The 13,695-nt window shown below is 38.1% G+C and overlaps 1 pseudogene; it reads right to left on the bottom strand.

The window, feature by feature from the left end:
- Positions 1-628: 628 nt before the first annotated feature.
- The window catches only part of LOC102820963, a 52,436-nt pseudogene continuing 39,369 nt past the window's right edge, over positions 629-13,695 (bottom strand).

Below are 13,695 nucleotides of genomic sequence, written 5' to 3' on the forward strand. Positions count from 1 at the left end.
TTAATCTGATTTACTTGCCTTCATAAGTAACAGTTCTCTTGTCTCTGGCTTCTTTTAGGATTCTCTCCTAGTCTTTGATTTTGGAGAGCTTGATTATGATATGTCTTGGTGATTTTTGTTTGGAGTTTACCTTTCTGTGCTTTGTGCAGCTTCTTCAATGTTTATCTTCTCATCCTGCAAGATTCACCAAAGTGGCAATGTACACGATCAACATACAAATATCAGTTGGATTCCTCTACACTAATAATGACAGTGCTGACAAAAAAAAAATTAGGAAAAACATACCATTTACAATAATTGCCTAAAGGATGAAATATTTAGGAAAAAATGTAACCAGAGAAACAAAGGACTTATACATAGAAAACACTACTACAAGAAACCCAAAGAGACTTACAAAAATGCAAGAATATACCATGTTCCTGGATAGGAATAATTAACATTGTGAAAATGTCAATACTGCCCAAAGCAATCGACACATATAATGCAATCCCAATCAAGATTCCAATAACTTTTCTGAAAAAGATGGGGGAAAAAAAAACAAAAAACGATTATAAACTTTTTATAGAGAGGTAAGAGACCCAGGATAAGCAAAGCACAACTTAAGAAGAAGAGCAAAGTTGAAAGTCTTTCACATATCATCGTCATCTGATACGTCACTGCTACTTGTTTCTGTGTCATCATTCTCAATAGTGGTTTTGAAAGTGCTGTTTTTCCAGGGTTCAAACTTGAAGTCACAGATCAGACCATTTTTCAAAACGCCATTTTTTCTGAGACCATTCTTCTATAACTGTTCACTAAAACTTGGAATTCTCTCATTTCATTCTCAGTTAAAGGAGCATATGTTTCATCATTTTCATTATCTTCCTGCCAGTCCATTTCCTTTAACAACCTGTGTTCTGCCTCAAGTGAACTTGAAAGAACATCAGTTTATGGAAAAGTTGAAGACTGTATAAGCTGTTGAGAAATATCCGAAGCATTTCCATTCTCTTGTGGAATTTCACTTTCATTAAAGTTTCAGTTTATATCCCTCTCTTGGTGTGTACTATTGCAGTTATGCAAATCAAATGAGTCATCATCCTTCTCTGAGGCAGCATGGCTTTCATCTTCATGCTCCTCTTCTACTCTGTCCCTTTTCAATGCTTTCAAAAATTCACTCTTTTTATCAGTATGCATTCGTGTCAGTTTGGTTAGATGAGGCTGCTGATTAAGTTTGTCAACAGGTCAAGAGGAATTTGAGCGATTACACTCTTTCACTGAGTTTGTTGATGGACTAAAATTCTTGGCACTTGATTTGAAAGCATTAAAGTTGCCAACACCATATGTAGACTCATGAGGGAAAGGAGTTCCAACTTTATTTTCTTTAGTTTTCTTTTCCATTGTGTAGGTTTTGTCTGTGGAGCAGTGGGTTTGGGGACTAAGTCTTTATAAACACTTGGACCAGTCACATTCTTAACTGGTTGTGACTGAAAATTTCCCACTACTGGGAATCCAGATAACTGTAAGTCTTTTTGCATTACCTTTCAATGACTAGCATTCTTGGAGCTCTAGATTTAGGATTCAGATGATATTCCCATACACCTGTAGCTAAAGATTTATTCTGATTTGGTTCTCTTTCATAATCGAATTAAAGATGGAAAATCCTCAGCTTAAAATTGTTTTCGTTCTCTCTTGTCTTCTTTCTTGCCTGTTTCATTGTCAGGTATATTATTTTCATGTAATCCTTGGCTTTTTCCAGAATGGAAAATACTGCTACAAGAACGGGAACTTCTACCGTGGTATCCCCCTCGATGATTTATGTTTTCAGTACCATTTCTTCCATGTGTATGCCATTCATTCTTTTCTTTCCTTCTTAAATTACCTCCATTGGGACACCCAATGCCAGAATCAAAGCCATCTGAAGAGTTGTGTCATCGGTGATTCACATCATAATGATTTTCTGCCCATGAGAAGTTTTCAGAAAGCTTCTGAAAACTCAATGACGACTTAGTTGATGATAGTGGTGTAGGAAAATTAAGCCAGGCTGGAGCAAAGTCATGCTGCACTATTTAGGTCCAATTTCTCTGACTCAGTGAAACAAGCCTTCAACACCTCATGGCAAGTCCAAATTTCAACAGGACTGCACAGGAAGGTGTTGTTTTTTCTTTCTGTAATCTTTATGTTTTCCAGTTTGATTTTTTTTTTTTTTTGGATCCTCTGAAATAATTTCCAAGTTATTTGAAGATATTTAGCCTATGACTATTTGACATAGAGTTACTTCAAGTCAGCTACCCATATTTATGTAAACTTTTCATATGGTTATGTTCAGAATTAGCCAAGTTCCTTGGATTTAAGATTATAAAGTCTTCTGAGGCCTGTCTTCTTTATTATTCCATGTACTTGTCACTATTGTATTTATTCTCTCCCCATGAAATATCCAATTTATGAGCCTAGAAACAAAAAGAAAATTTCACATCTGAAGAGCATTCCTAAACATCACCATATACAAGGAGACACATAGCTACTTCAATACTACCATGCTGCTGGGAAACTGCAACATCTTAAATTTCCATGTAAATAAAAGATAAAAGAGAAAAAACTCTGTAATCTTCAAATGTCTTCATTTAGAAAAGCTGTCCCTTTGTGGCATGAAAAGGGTGTGATCAAAAAATTCTAAAACTTTTAATAAAGGTAAAAATAAACTACCATGAAATTTCAGCAATATTTGAACAGTAATTTGAAACTGCTGAAACTACTCAGTACACAAATCAAACATATCTTACAGTTTAGGCTTAAGAACACCAACAGGGGGCAGGGGATAAGCAGCAAAAATTCCACCAGCTGCAATACTTTAACCAGTTATATAATCCGTTTGAACCAAAATACTGAAGAAATGTTTGGTCTCTTTTTAGGTAGCTTGTTGAATTGTTCACTATTATCAATTCACTTCACAGATGATTCTTGCCAATTTTAATAAACTTCAGGAACAAAAATATCCAAAACCATTGTAATTCCAAAATGGCCACTTCAAATATCTGGGGCCTTCTAAACACACACACACACACACAAAACAAAACAAAACAAAACAAAACAAAACAAAACAACCCTGGAAGATGATCTTCCTATCTGAGTAATTCAGTCACCTTCTGGCCCACCAGAGATGCTCCTGGCCTGGGGGTGCCGCTGCGCTCGATCTGGGAGGAGGTTTTCGGTATTTTGAAAAATCCCCTTTTGCCGCTTTTCTCTTCCCCACAACCAGTCTCAGTCCCAAAATCCCAATTGATTTTTGTATGTTGATCTTGTATCCTGTCATGTTACTGAATCTTCCATTGAATTGCTGTAGTGTTTTTTGCTGAGTCTTTGGAGATTTCTATGTATGGGATCATATTGTCTGTAAATAGAGTTTTTTTTTTTCCTCTTTGCCAATTTGGATGCCTTTACTTTCCCTATCTTATCATATCGCTCTGGCTAAGACTTCCAAAACAGATTGAATAGGAGTGTTGATAAAGGGCATCCTTGTCTGGAACCTGTTTGCAAGGGAAGGTTTTAAGGTGGTCTTAATTATGTTAAGGAATTTCCCTTCAATTCCTACTTTGTTGAGAATTTTTTCAAGAATGGATGTTGGATTTGTCAAATGCCTTTTCTGCATCAATTGTTATGATCATGTGATTGTTTCCCTTTCATTACTTTTCTGATGTTGAACCATCCTTGCATCCCTGTTATGACTTCTACTTGGTCATGATGTATTGGTTTTCTGATGTGTTGTTGAATTCTGTTAGGTAGGATTTTTTTTTTTAAGTTTTTCTTGTGAATTATGTGATAGTTTACATGTGAGAACATTAACTTTAAATTCATCTTATCGTATTTCATTTCATTGCAATGATTACAATCCCCTCAATGCAACATCAAACAGCCTAAAGGTACACATTGCAATCCTGCCCCCTGACCACAAGCACATAGCCCCTCTCCCTCCCTGAGTCTAGAGTCCTCATCTGTTTCATCTCTCCATATCATCATCTCTGCCTCTATCTCTGACATCACTGACTCTCTGGGTAGGGCCCTGCACTCTGCTCCTCTCCCTTGATGGTTCCAGGGACCTCAGCTCCTGGACTGCAAAACCAGCCACTCGATTCCTTTTGTTACAAAATGTCTACCTATACATTTCCAAACTTCACAGTCAGTTCTGATAGCAATTATTCACTATTGTACCACAGGAGTCTTTCAACAGCCCAATCCAGGCAGATTGGAAACCACTCAGTGGAGATTTTACTTTCCCTCACACCCTCTGGAACTAGGCTCTCTCTTGAAAGCGTGTATGCCAATCACTTCTTGCTTTTGTAACACCCCAGCCCCCATTTTGAGTAGACAATGTCTAGGTAGCCCACCTCTGTCAACCCTGCCTACCGAGGGGGTGGGAATGATCTTCGCTGTAAAGATTTGTACCCACTATGTAGCTACTACATCCATAAGAATAGGTTAAATTCGTCAAATTGTAGCAGATTACTCTTTTTTTCCTCTTCCCTCTTCTTCTAGTTGAGTTCTGATCATCTAGCCTTTGAAGCCAGGTGAAGTGGTTACTATCAGCGAGTATGGGTGTTCTTGTGTATCTCCCCTCACTTCATATCAGCTGGGCACTTCACTCTCCACTCTAGTCCTATGTGGTCATGTCACTGTCTCTGGGCCCAGGAGTCCCCAAGTCTTGCCATACTGCTGGCCAACCAGGTCTCAATCTGGCTTCACAGGAGTCTATTGAACGTGGTTGGACTTAGCTCACAACTTCATTGCTGTTTTTTCCACACATTCCCTTATCGATGACCAATGTGGTCACCAGCCAGACTACATGCCTGCTCATGTATTCCCCTTGAGTTATAGACTTAAAAGGGGTTTGCCCTAAGGGGACCCTAACACTTGCCTTAATGGCTCCCAGGTGAACAACTTTTCGTAGTAGTCAATTGGACTGCTGTTATTGTACTTTATTTTTCCTGCTGGTCTTTCTTTCAAGAAATATATTCTGTACTTCTAGCTGCTCCAGGCTGGTCTGCTTGTCCTTTCAAAATGAAATTTTCCACCTTAGAAGATTCTGGATGGGTTCAGGATTTCACCTATAGTTTTATGCAATGCAAATTCTCCACAGGAAGCCTCCTTCACTTAGCAAGTTCTAGCCCCATTTTAGGTATTCCAATCAGTTATATGCTAAATACTTACTTACACGTTTTCTATGGCGATGATTCTGTCTACTCCTTTCTCTCTCTCTGAAGTGTCTATTTTAGAATGGTAGGCTAGGGAAACCAAGATGCAAAAGACAGCCAATCATGTTAAAATTATTTCCCTTCTTTTACCCATTCAAACCATGCCTCAATCCCTGTATCCCAGTTGGCTAGGATTTGGTTGAGAATTTGTGCATCTATGTTTATGAGGGATATTGCTCTATAATTTTCCTTCTTAGTGTTGTCTTTCCCTGGTTTTCAGTATGAGTGTTATGTTTGTTTCATAGAATGTATTAAGATATTTTCCATCCTCTTCTATTTTCTGAAATAATTTGAGTAGAATTGGTGACAGCTCTTCCCTAATGTTTGGCCAAACTCACCATTGATGCCATATAGACCTGGAATTTATTTGGTAAGAAGATTTTGATGACCTTTGTTATAAGTCTATTCAGGTTTTCTACTTCACTCTGTGTACGATTAGGTAGGTCATGTTTTTCTAAAAATGTATCCATCTCTAGAAGAACAGAAGATACTTCTGGAAAGAAAGACCGACAGGAAAAATACAAAACAATAATGGCAGATGGACTGATTATTACAAGAACAAGCAAGTTGCTCTCCCAGGAGACATCAAGGCAAGTGGTCAGGTCCCCTCAAAGCAAACCCCTTTCCAAGACAAAGACTTAATGGGAATACACACTCTGATCAGTGACCTTGTTTGTCACCAATAAGGGGAAGTGTGAGAAAAACAGCAATGAAGCTGTGAGCTAAGCCCTACAACGTTCAATAGACTCCTGTGAACTTGGGTGGAGACCTGGTTGGCCAGCAGTGTGTCAAGACCTGGGGACTCTTGGGACCAGAGTCAGTGACATAGCCCCAGAGGACTAGAGTAGAGAGTGAAACATCTAGCTGATAAGAAGAGACCTCATACACACAAGAACACCCACACTTGCAGATAATACCCACTTGACCTGGCTGCAATGATTGGATGACCAGAGCTCAACTAGAAGAAGAAAGAAGAGGAAAAAAAGAGCAATCTAATACAATTTGATGAACTAGACCTACACCTATGGATGCAGTAGCTCAAAAGAGGATACAAATCTTTACAGCAAGGTTAATTCCCACCCCCTCCATACACAGAGTAGACAGGGATAGGCAACATGGAAATTGGCTACCCAAAGTGGAGGGGGGGCGGGGCTACAATGGCAAGAAGTAACTGGCTTACAAGCTTTCAAGAGGGAACCTAGATCCAGAGAGCATGGAGGAAGGTAGAATCTCCACTGAGTAGTATCCAATCTGTCTAGGCGGGGCTGATCAAAGGAAATGCAGACAGGTTTCTTGAGATACAATAGTGAATAGTTGTTATCAGGACTGATTGTGAGGGTTGGAAATATAAAGGTAGATGTTTTGTAGCAAGGAAGGCAGTGATTAACTTTGCAGTCTAGGAGCTGTGGTCCTTGGGACCATCAAGGGGGAAATGCAGCGAGTGGGACCCTACCCAGAGAAGCAGTGATGCCAGAGATGGATGTAGAAATGATGATGTGGAGAGATGGAGCAGCTGGGGACTTTATATCCAGAAAGGGAGAGGGGCTTTGTGCTGACAACCGAGGGAGGGTCAGGCTTGCAGGTTGAATGATGATGCATGGAGGGGATTGTAAAAATGGCAATGAATATACGATAGGATGAATGTAAAACTAATGTTCTCCCTTGTAAACTACCACATACTTCCCAATAAAACATTTTTAAAAATGTGTCAAATGTATTAGAGTACAAATCTTCATAATATTATGTTATTGTCCTTTTTATTTCTATTAGCTCTGTTGTGACACCACCAATGTGATTTCTTATGCATGTTATCTGTGTCTTCTCCTTCTTTTCTTTTGTTAGGTTTCCCAATGGTTTGTCGATTTTATTAATTCTTTCAATGAACTAGTTTCTTGGCCTGTTGATTTCTTTGTACAGTTTTTCTGTTTTCTATCTAGTTTATTTTTGCTCTAATCTTAATTATTTCCTTTCTTCTGTTGACTGTAGGTTTACTTTTCTGGTCTCTTTCTAGTTGTTGGAGATGTTGTGTTAATATGTTCATTTTAATTCTTTCTTCTTTTTAAACGTGTGCATTTATTGCAATAAACTGTCCTCTCAGCACTGCTTTTGCTTTGTCCCTAAGATTATGGTATGTTGGTGTTTTAGTTCTCATTTGTTTCTGGGAGCTTTGTGAATTCACGTTTTATTTCTTCTATTACCCAGTCACTTTTCAGCAGGGTGTTATTCAGTATCCATGTATTTGACTTTATTTCTTTGTTCTTCCTATTGCTGGTTTCTAATTTGATAGCATTGTGGTCTGAGAAGATGCTTTGTAGTATTTCAATGTTTGTTATTTTTTGAGGCTCATTTTGTGGTCTAACATATGGTCTATTCTAGAGAATGTTCCTTGCACACTGGAAAATAATGTGTATGGTGTTTTAGTTGGGTTGAATGCTCTGTACACATCTATGTGGTCCAGTTGGCTGATTGTGTTGTTTAGTTCCTCTGTGTCTTTGTTGAGTTTCTTTCTGGTTGTCCTATGCATTTTCAAAAGCGGTGCATTAAAATTGCCCACTATTATTGTAGATTTACCTATTTGATTCTTCAACTCTATTAGATTTTCTTTATATATTTTGGAGCTCTTTCATTGGAAGCATAGATATTTATTATGATTATGTCATCTTGTTCAATTGTCCCTTTAATCATGAGATAATGTCCATCTTTACCTGTTATGCTGGTTTTGCCTTTAAGTTGTCTTTATCAGAGTTTAGTATTGCTACTTCTGCTTGGTTTTGACTGCAATTAGCTTGGTATAGATTTTTTTTTCCTTTGACTTTTAATATGTTTTTTCTATGTGTATAAGATGTGTCTATTGCAGACAGCACATTGAAGGATGTTGTTTTCTTATACGTTCTGCCATTCTCAGTCTCTTAACTGGTGCATTTAATCTATTTACATTCAGTGTAATTATCAATAGGTGTGGATTAATTGCTGCCATTATGTTTGGTTTTTTTGTGGTGGTGCTGCTTTCTTTGTTCTGCATGTCTTCCTGTGTGGAGTTCATGGTTTTTTTTTTTTTGGGTTTTCTTTGTCAGTTTCCTCACAGTTTTAATGTTTCCATGTGTTTCTTGGATTTTCATTTTCTTGGTATGTTGTGAAGTATTAATTTTCTATGAGGTTACCTTATATTCCGTTTACTTTTTCTTCCATTTAATACAGTCTATTTTATCCTGTAATCTAAGTGATATTTTCTCCACCTGGATCTCTGTTCCTATGTGTTTACTTTCTTTATCAGAGGAATTGTTTTGATCATAGACTGGCCTCCCAGATCCTATGAACTTGTTCTTACTTTTGTTCTGTTCTCGACTCTTACATTTGTTGACTGAGTTTCAGGTGATGCTGCCCTGTATGTCAATCTCTGGTTATTGTCTATTCTTGTTGGTGCTCAGTCCACAGAATTCCCTTTAGGATGTTTGCAGCACACAGTTTCTTTGGCCAAATCCCTTAACTTCTGTTTATCCTGGCATGTTTTGATTACACCATCGTTTTTGATTGACAGCTTTGCTGGGTAGAGGATTCTTTGTTGGCAGTTTTGTTTTTTTCTTTAAGGGTTTTATATATGTCTTCCCATTCCTTATTGGAAGTCATGGTGTGGCACTGTGGGTTAATGTGTCAGACTGCAAAGTTGTTTGAACTGCAAGGTTGGTGGATCAAGCTCACCAGATGCTCTTTTGAAACCTTATACCTGGTCGCTATTGATCAGAACCTACTCGACAACACTTGACAACAACAACAATTGTTTTCTTGACTGCATGTTTTCTGCTGACAGATCTGAGCTTAATCTGACTTGCTTGCCTTTTTATGAAACACTTCTCTTTTTCCTAGCTACCTTCAGGATTGTCTCCTTATCTTTGATTTTTTTTAGAGCTTGTTTATGATATGTCTTGGTGATTTTCGTTTGGGGGTCTATCCTTCTTGGGATTCATTGAGCTTCTTGAATGCTTATGTTTTTGCTTTTCAGGATGTTAGGGAAATTTTCTTCCAGTAGGTCTTCAACTGTTTCCTCTGTGGACTTGTGTGTGTCTTCCTATTCCAGAATGCCAATAATTCTTAAGTCATTCCTCTTCATGTTGTCCAACATGAATCTCAGACCTTCAGATTTTTTTATCCTTTTTTCTGCTTGCTATTCTATCTTAGTGGTATTGGGAAATTTGTCTTCCAGCTCACTTGTTCTGGCTTCCATCTCTTCAATTCTACTCATTTGCTCTTTCAGTGTATTGCCTATTTCTGGTATTCTGTTATTAATCGTTTGGACCTCTTTCTGTAGGTTTTGAATTGTTTCCAATGCTGTATGCATCTTATTTGATTATTCCTGTAGTGCTTTCCTGACTTTTTCCTTATTTTTCTCAACTCCATTGTAAAGTGTTTTGATGATTTATAAAAATGCTTCTGAATTCTTTCTCAGATATTTCCAAAGCCTGCCTTCCAGCCTTCCATCTAGTATAAATTACAGCTCTACCTTCAGTTCATTTGTCTCAATCACTTTATCTTGTTTCTGGACATGTGCTGATATGGTCATCTGTTTCTATTTCTTGGGTATATTCAGTGGTTAGCTGTGGCCTTAATATTTAAATGAGTGTGTATTTTGGTATTTTTTATACTTTCTCATTGCCGCCAGGTAGATGTGATCAACAGATAGGCTTCCCTTTTCACTATTTTTATTACTCGGCTCAGAGTAAATATCACAGGATTGCCTTCCTACCTGGTGTATAGCAGCTGGTATTGGTTCTTGCCTGGGTTGTGTGATTTTATAGGGTGTGATTGTAGCTTGACTATATGACAGCAATTGCTGCCTTTTCTTGGGTAATATAGGGAGATAAAGAGCACCCTAAAGGTAACAAAGGGCCCAAAAATCAAACAGAATCAGCAAAAAGAAGATTGGATACTGTAGTCTACAATGTCAGAATAAAGAAAATATATATTTGTTGTTGTTGTTAAGTTCTGTCAAGTCAGATCCAACCCATAGTACCTATACAGGGTTTCCTAGGAGCAACTGCTGAGCTTGAACCACCGACCTTGCAGTTCAAATAGGTTTGGAGTGTGGCACAATAACCCACAGCGCCACACCAGAACTCCATTATATATATATATATCTGGTAGCGTAGTGGTTACGAATTGGGTTGTGAACCTTAAGGCCAGCAGTTCGAAACTACCAGCCACTCCAGTGAAGAAAGATGAGGCGTTAGGCTCCTGTAAAGATTTACAGCCTCAGAATCCCTGTACAGGTTCACTATGGGTTGGAACTGACTCGAAGGCACTTATCAACAACAATATATATCCAAATATGAGTCTGACTTTAAGATCCTCTTTCAGCTTCTTGCCTTCAACGCTTCCTAAGAAATTTCATGATGCCATTGTTGGTCATTATGATGTAACTCAGGATTTAACTTTCACACTATTTCATTTTTAGTCTATGGCTCTCTTGCTCCACAATCCCAATTCTGCCCTTTTTCCTAGTGATAAACAGTTCAGGGCCAGTTGTGGCCATTTTACATTGTCATTTGATTTTAAGTGGAAACTGTTCCTTTTAAAATTTGAGGATATTTGTGCACATGTATAGTAGAACCCTCTGGGGGTTGGGGGTTGTCCTCTTGTTCAGGCAGCCCCTCTAGTCATGATAATGGAGGTGCACAGACAGCGAGAGACCAATGAGCAAATACAAAAAAAAAAAAAAAAATGTCCACACCTTTATCTCCGAAGTTCCTTCAGGCATCAGTCTGTGGCAGCTATGATCCTTTCCCCACTCAGTCTTGCCCACTATGGCAGCTCTGGGAGCCTTTGAGCCCAATGGATTTGAAAGCACAAGATTTCTTGTTTTTGCTACAAATTCCACTGGAACTGTCCCCTGAACCTGCTTCAAACGGTATTCTGTGTTACTGTAAACAAAGATCCTCACTGCATTTCTACCCTATCCACCATCACCTCACCTCTGATCTTATTGTTAATTTCTAATTTTGAAATTTTGTCATCTGAGAAGATGCTTTGTACTATTTTCATGTTTTTCAATGTGTTTAGGCTTGCTTTTTTGACCTCAGAGATGACCTATTCTGTACAATTTTCCATATTCAGTGGAAAAGAATGTATACTGTGCTATTTCCAGGATGAGTGCTCTGTATAATCCTATGATGTCAAGTGTGTTGAATCTGTCGTTTAGTTCTTCCATTATTTTCTGAGTCTTTTTCTAGATGCTTTGTCTTAGGCCAAAGGTGATGTATTTCACCACAGTGGTCAAACCAACCTAGTACAGGTACAATGAAAGACACACCGTTCAATGGAACAGAATTGAGTACTCAAAAGTAAATCTGTTCATGTAGAGTCAGCTGAACTTTTAAAAAGGTCCAAAACACATTAAATGGAGTTGACAAAACTGCTTATCCATTCACAGAGAAATAAAACAAGACGATATTTCACATTCTGTACAAAAACTAATTCAACATGGACTTAAGATCTACATGTAAAACCTAGAATTATAAAGATCACCCTTGAAAAATAGGGTCACAAAGGGGCTCTTATAAATGGCATAAATACAATATTAAACAAAACTGAAAACATACAAAAAGTAGAAGATGGGAGAATGTCATAGGGAATAGGGCCACAGGACAGAAAATCCATTGTAGAGACCTGACAGATATTCCAAAATAAAGGTGAAAATAATTTTTTTGTCTGCCCATTTTTTCTTTCTCTGAATGTGCACTACCACTCTGGTGAGTAGAGGGAGTGCATGAGTGAGCAAGCACTCCTCCCATCCATGGAGGGTGCTACTGCATAAACACACAGATCTGCTAATCAGTGAACTGTCTATCATTAGGATAAAAACTTAGATGATATTGCTTTTTTTTTTTTTTTTGCATTCAGTTTAAAGTAAAGTGGCTCTTTCCATAACTACATTACCCAAGAAGGGACAGCAATTGAGGCAATATAGCAAGATACAATTGTTGTTGTTGTTGTCAAGTGCCATTGAGTCGATTCTGACCCATAACGACCCTGTATAGAGTTTTCCAGGAGCAGCTGGTGAGCTTGAACCACCAACCTTGCAGTTCAAACAGCTTTGCAGTCTGGTGCATTAACCCACAGTACCTTGTAAAATTCCACCATCCAGGAAAGAGCCAATACCCACTGCTATATACCAGATAGAAAGCTAGCACCTGCTAGCTACTCTGAGTTGAGTAAAAAGAAATGTGAATAAGGAAGGCAATCTCCTAATCACATCTACCTGGAGGCAATCATAAAGCATAATGATATATTGCATTCATGTAATTATCAACCTAATTATTGAAGATACCCAAGAAACAACTGACCATATCAGCACCTGTCCAGAAATAAGATAGAGTAACTAAGACAGATGAGCTGGAGATAGACCTAGACTTCACAGCAGAAGGAGGGAAAGCTTTGGAAATGCCAGAGAAGAAATTCAGCAGAATTATATCTAGATGTAACCAAAAGCTCCACAGGGGAGTTGAGAACAATAAGGAAGGAGACAGGAAAGTGCTACAGTCATGAAGTCAGGAAAGATAGATACATATTCGAAACATTTTAAAAACCTGCAAAAAGAGGTTCAAACAATTATTAATAAAATGTTAGAAATGGAAGCCAGAACCAATGAGCTGGACATCAAATGTCTCAATACCGCTAAGATAGAAGAGCAAGCAGAAAAAAAAAAAAGGCTAAAAAAATCTGAAGAAAGCCTGAGATTCATGTGGCACAACATGGAGAGGAATAACTTATGAATTATTGGCATTCCATTGTAGGAAGAACCACAGAAGTCCACAGAGGAGATAGTTGAAGAGCTGCTGGTTGAAAATGTCTATAACACCATGAAAAATAAAAAGGTAAGCATTCAAGAAACTGTATGAACCCCAGGAAGGATAGACATTAAAAGAAAATCACTACGGCATAGCATAGTCAACCTTTCCAAAATCAAAGACAAGGAGAGAATCCTGAACACTATCGAAAAGAGAAGTGTTACTTACAAGGCAAGCAAATAAAATTAAGCTATGATCTCTTAACAGAAACCATGAAGGTGAGAAGGCAATATATGAAGGCAATATATATATATATAAATAACTAGCAGGGTCACCCATGGTGGACAGGTTTCAGATGAGCTACAAAACAAACACAGACTAGGAAGAAAGTGTGACAAACTACTTCCTAATCGCTAGTGACTGAAAACTCTATGAATAGCAGAGAAACATTGTCAGATAAAGGACTGGAAGGAGGGAAGGCACTCAGAATGTGACTGGGGGAAAAAATGCCTCCTCAAAGTAGAGTTGACCATAATGACTTGAATAGAGTTAAGCTCGGGGGAGAAAAAGCGCACAGAACCTGCATTTGCTGATGGGCAACAACTTAAAAAGAAAAGAAATAGCTGTAAATAGCCATTGAAATTTGGAACATGGAATGTACGAAGTATGAATTTGGGAAAATTAGAAGT

Source organism: Chrysochloris asiatica, unplaced genomic scaffold, assembly GCF_000296735.1.
Source record: "Chrysochloris asiatica unplaced genomic scaffold, ChrAsi1.0 scaffold00201, whole genome shotgun sequence".
NCBI lineage: Eukaryota > Metazoa > Chordata > Mammalia > Afrosoricida > Chrysochloridae > Chrysochloris > Chrysochloris asiatica.